The sequence below is a fragment of the Arachis hypogaea genome, chromosome 20 (assembly GCF_003086295.3).
Source record: "Arachis hypogaea cultivar Tifrunner chromosome 20, arahy.Tifrunner.gnm2.J5K5, whole genome shotgun sequence".
Lineage (NCBI taxonomy): Eukaryota > Viridiplantae > Streptophyta > Magnoliopsida > Fabales > Fabaceae > Arachis > Arachis hypogaea.
Window position 1 is genome coordinate 1049735 of NC_092055.1, and position 6361 is coordinate 1056095.

A 6361-nucleotide genomic window follows, 5' to 3' on the forward strand; every position below is an offset into this window, starting at 1 on the left:
TTTCCTTTTCTTTGGTACCGAAAATTTTCTCAATTAATACCAAATTCCAATGCCATAACATTAAGAAATTATCTACCTAAAGCAAAGACATTCAGAGTTCAACCCTCCCCTTTCAAGAATCTTGAAGGAGTCAATAAAGGAAAAATAGTGTAAAGGCAAAAAGTAGTGCTTTTGGTTCAAGGAGCAAGAAAAAAAAATCAACAATATGACTGAATAAATTATAGGTATATTTATATAATTATAATGGTTGATTTTAATGACTGATTTGTTAATAAATTTCTAATTTTAAGTGGAACCTACACAACTTTTAAAACAAAAAAATAAATAAATAAATGAAAGAAAAAGTGGCTAAAAACCACTAGAGAGAAAGAGAGTTAAGCTTCTTTCGTTTTGGAAGAAAGAAAGAAAAATGAAGGAGCGCCATCGTCGTGGGAGAAGAAGAAAATTTGGGGGAAAATGGCAAGTCATTTTTTATCCGATTGAATCAGTAAACTTGTTCTATTTCTTATGAAATTTTAGTATGTTATTTCTGGTGTAGAGATGAACATTAGAATATAACTTGCTAGTTGTATTACTTTCTCTTTTGTCTGATTTGAGATACCCACTTTGTAGAGGGTTTATGTTGATTCCATCAGTTTTGATGATGTATTTTGTTTATTGTTGAGATGTCCTAGTGCAACTAGGAAGACTGATTGTATACCCATTATTTTGATAGTGGAAGTTTTTACTGGACTAGGTCCCGTATATTTTTTGTCAATCTTTTGGAAATTTTCTCACATTAAAATTTTGGTGTCTGATTATTTAATTTCTGCCATTATATTTGTTGCCTAGAGTATCTTTGGTATTGTCTATTTAATCGCATAGGTTATGGAAAAATTATTTTTGGTACTTCCACTATTAGACAGATTCTTGTTTTGAACCTTTGTTGAGTTTTTCCAATAAAGTGGTATCTAGAGCCTTGGTTGTTTATCTTTGTGCTGATTAAATGAAAAAAAAATACCCATGGACCAAATATGGTTAGATTGAATTCCCAAAATTATTCGATTTGGAAGACCCTCGTGGAAGATATGTTGTATAGCAAGGACTTGTATGATACTGTGGAGGGAGATAAATCCAAAGGTACTAAATCCGATGTTGAATGGAAGAAACTGAATCGGAAGGCAGTTGCTTTGATTAGGCAATGGCTTGATCTTAGCGTGTATCCACATGTTGACACCGAAACGAATGTCGAGAATATGTGAAACAAATTGAAAGAGTTATATGAGAGGAAGAATGTGCAAAACAAAGCATTCTTGATTAGGAAGCTTGTCAATATGAAGTATATTGAAGGTAAATCAATGCCGGAGTACTTGAGCATTTTTCAGGAGACGATGAACCAACTGACAAATAATAAAATCATTTTGAATGATGAGTTGCAAGCCTTGTTGTTGTTGAGCTTTTTGCCTGTAGTTGGAAAGTTCTGGTTGTGACACTAACTAACTCAGCTCAAAAAGAAAAGTTAACGTTAGCAATGGTTAAAGAGGGCATGTTGAATGAAGAAGTTAGAAGAAGAAAGCGAGGTTTGACTAATGCCTCCTCCCAGTCAGAAGCACTTGTTTCAGAGTCATAGGGGAGAAGTCAAGTAGAAAACCTCACCGTTCTGATAAGTCAGAAAGTCGAAGCAAGTCAAGAGAAAAGTACAAGCCAAGAAAGGAGTTTATTTGTCACTATTGTGGCAAGCCAGGGCATATCAAGAGGTATTGTAGGTTCTTAAAAAGAGAACAATTAAGGGGAAGAAACGAATATAAAGGTAAAGATAGTGATAAAGAAACTACTGTTATTATTTATGAAGATGTCCTTATCACATATGATGAAAATTATGTGAATCTTGTCTGTAATGATTCCACTTGGATTATGGACTCTGGTGCCTCATGTCATGTCACTTCGAGGCGTAAATTTTTCACTTTCTATACTGTTAGAAATTTTGGCAAGATCAAATTAGAAGATAAAGGAGTGTGTGATATCATTGGTATGGGTGATATGTGGCTTGAAACTAACATGGGATGCAAGTTGCAGTTGAAGAATGTTAGGCATGCACCAGATATGCGGTTCAATCTCATTTCAGTAAAGCCATTGGATCAAGAGGGGTATTGCACTTCCTTTGGTAGTGAAAAATGCAAGATTACCAAAGGGGCTCTCATTGTTGCTAAAGAAGACAATAGTCTCACTACTCTCTACCGGTTGCAAGAAAAGTTGTGCAAAGAAGAAATGAACGTAGCTGATGATTCCTCTTTTGATTTGTGGCATATACGTCTTGGTCACTTGAGCGAGAAAGAACTAAACGTCTTAGCCAAGAAGCACTCACTTCCCATGAAATGTACAACTTTAAATACTTGTACTCATTGTTTTGTTGGAAAGCATGCTAGAGTATCATTTCATAGTTCTAAACCTCATAGGAGATCACATGTTCTAAATTTAGTTCACACTGATGTTTGCACTATGGATGCTAAGACACTAGATAGTGCATCATAATTTGTTACTTTTATTGATGATTATTCTCGAAAAGTGTGGACTTTTGTTTTGAAATATAAAGACCAGGTGCTCAGAATCTTCAAACACTTTCATGCAAGTGTTGAAAGAAAAACAGGAAGGAAATTGAAATGTGTTCGAGCAGATAATGGTAGTGAATACAGGGGTCTGTTTGAAAGAGTATTGTAAAGGACATGTGATCAAGTTTGAGAATATGGTTCCTAAGACTCCTCAACATATTGGAGTTGCAGAGAGAATGAATCGCACTATCAATGATAGAGTAAGGTGTATCATGTATGCTCTCTCATGTAAAGTTGCCTAAATCCTTTTGGGTGAAGTGATGAGAATTGCGGTAGATTTGATCAACCTTTCTCTTTTAGTTCCACTAAATGGTGATGTTCCAGAGAAAGTTTTGAGAGAAAGATGTCTCCTATAGTCACTTGCGAGTGTTTGGCTGTAAGGCTTTTGTTCACATTCCAAGAGATGAAAGGTCCAAACTTGATGAAAAGTCAAAGCAATGTATTTTCATGGGTTATGGTTACGAAGACTTTGGTTACATATTATGGGATCTGGAGGGAAAAAATAATTAGAAGCCGAGTTGTGTTTTTTTTTTTAAAACCAAACTATTGAAGATCTTGAGAAGACAGATAATCCAACAATAATTGTCAGACTTTATTTAATGATGAACCTGGTCCTTCCACTAGACCTCCTGTTGATGGGAGAGATGTACAAGTTGATAATGATGGTGATGATTTGCATGATGAATCTACACCTTAACCTAAGGTACCAGATGCAGAAGTTTCACTAGATGTTGAAGTTCCACCTGAACCACCAGTTGAGCCTGAATTGAGAAGATCTACTAGAGGGCGTCATCTTTCTCAAAAATACTCTCCTCATGAGTATGTGATGAACATTGAGACTGGAGAGCCAAAGAGCTACCAGGAAGCTATGTCTGATGAGCATAAGGAAGATAGGTTGAAGGCCATGCAAGAAGAAATGAAATTTTTGCATGAGAATCATACGTTTGAATTGGTGAAGCTACCGAAGGGTAAGAGAGCATTCAAAAATAAATGGGTGTTCAAATTGAAAGCGGATAAAAATGTCTCACGACCAAGGTACAAAGCTCGATTGGTTATGAAAGGCTTTGAGCAAAAGAAAGGTATTGATTTTGAGGAGATTTTCTCTCCAGTTGTAAAGATGTCCTCTATTCGAGTTGTGCTTGGATTGGCGACTAACTTGAATTTAGAGGTTGAGCAGCTTGATGTGAAGACTGCATTCCTTCATGGTGACATAGATAAAGAAATTTATATGGAGCAACCAGAGGATTTTGAGGTTAAAGGAAATGAGCATATTGTATGCAAGTTGAAGAAGAGCTTATATGGGCTGAAGCAAGAACCAAGGCGGTGCTACACGAAGTTTGATTCCTTTATAGAAGGTCATGGGTATAGTAAGAGTTCTTCTGATCATTGTGTGTATGTTAAGAAATTATCTGATGGTGATTTTATAATTCTCTTGCTTTATGTTGATGACATGTTGATTGTTGGTCATGATACTAATAAGATTGAAAGTCTTAAAAAAGACTTGAATAGATCCTTTACTATGAAGGATTTGGGTCCTGCAAAGAAAATCCTTGGCATGAGTATCACTCGTGACAGGAAGAATGGAAAAGTATATTGAGAAGGTTTTAGAGAGGTTTATCATGAGTAATTTCAAACTTGTTAGTACTCCACTTGCTAGTCATTTCAAGCTGAGTTCAGCAATGTCCTACAAGTGAGAAAGAGAAAGTAGAAATGAAGAAGATTCTATATGCATCTGCAGTTAGCAGTTTGATGTATGCCATGGTTTGCACCAGGCCAGATATTGCTCATGCTGTTGGAGTTGTCAATCGGTTTCTCTCTAATCCTGGCAAGGAACACTGGCAAGCAGTGAAGTGGATTCTCAAATACCTTAATGGTACTTTCAGAGTTTGTTTATGCTTTGGGAGTGGCCAACCTGTATTGGATGGTTACACAGATGCAGATATGGTTGGGGATCTTGATTCAAGGAAGTCTACTTCTGGTTATATGATGACTTTTGCAGGGGGAGCTGTGTCGTGGCAATCTCGACTTCAGAAATGTGTTACTTTGTATACTACAGAGGCAGAATACATTGTTGTTGTTGAAGCTTCTAAGGAACTCTTGTAGATGAAGAAATTTCTATAAAAGTTAGGCATCAATCAAGAGAAGTTTGTGTTATTTTGTGACAGTTAGAGTGCTATCTATCTCAGCAAGAATCCGACATTTCATTCTAGATCGAAGCACATAGAAGTGACGTATCATTGGATACGTCAAACGCTTGAGATAAAGTCATATGCACTTGAGAAGATCCATACTGATGATAATGGTTTAAATATGATGACTAAGAGTTTACCTGCAGTAAAGTTTGATTCCTGTAAAGAAAAAACGGACTTGGTAGAGCAACCTATCCCCACTTGAATTGGTGAGGGGGAGATTTATTGGTGGATCCTCAATCTCAAGTGGGGTCCACATAACTTTTAAAACAAAATAAATAAATAAATAAATAAATAAATGAAAGAAAAAGTGGCTAAAAGCCGAAAGAGAAAGAGAGTTAAGCTTCTTTCGTTTTGAAAGAAAGAAAGAAAAATGAAGGAGCGCCATAGATGAGGGAGAAGAAGAAAATTTGGGGAAAAAGGGCAAGCCATTTTTGATCCGATTGAACCGGTAAATTTGTTTCATTTCTTAAGAAATTTTAGTGTGTTATTCTTGGTGTAGAGATGAATATTAGGATATAACTTGCTAATTGTATTGTCTTCTCTTTTATCTGATTTGAGATACCCACTTTGTGAAGGGTTTATGTTGATTCCATCAGTTTTGATAATATATTTTGTGATTGTTGAGTATCCTAGTTCTATTAGAAAGACTGATTGTGTACCTATTATTTTGACAGTGGAAGGTTTTACTGGACTAGATCTCGTGGATTTTTTGTCCCTCTTTTGGAGGTTTTCCCATGTTAAAATTCTGGTGTCTGATTATTTAATTTCTGTCATTATATTTGCTGCCTGAAGTATCTTTAATATTGTTTATTTAATTGCACAGGTTATAGAAAAATTATTTTTGGTACTTTCGCTGTTAGACAGATTCTTGTTTTAAACCTTTGTTGAGTTTTCTCAACAGATTTTAATATGTAAATAGTATTTTTATTTATAATATGTATATTTAATTATATAATTATATTATATATATATTAAAATTAATTATCAAAATCAACTACTAATATAAAATATATAATAAAATATAACTAAACATTAAAATTAAATTGAACAACACGTATATTTATATATAAATTCATAAGTAACTCATTTTAGTGTTTGTTGTTTATGTTTTGTCCCTGGATTTGTTTTCTCCATTTAAAGATATAAAAAAAGAAGCACTACTATAGATTTAGATTGTCAAAGGCTGGGTCACCATTGAAAGACACAAGAAATCTCTGGCGTAATATATTGTGGTCCATTTGGAATACGACCATTCCAAATTGTGGTGCATTATTTCGATGGACCCTTCATTCTATTTGATCGATCACTATATAGTCAAATTCCCTCATAAGTCATAATGCATACAATCATAAATTTATTATATTAGAATTTAATTTTATAATTAATTACCTTTTAAGTAAATTTTCATTAAATTTATTATGCGATAAATTACTTTTATAAATTTTTTTTATGTGACGACTCATATTTAAATTTAAGAATATTTCATGCAAAACTTCATGAGGGGAAAAAAGAATATATATCATCAAAATGTGACTTGACAGTACCAAATGATAAAGCTATAGGCATCATGTGACAAGTATT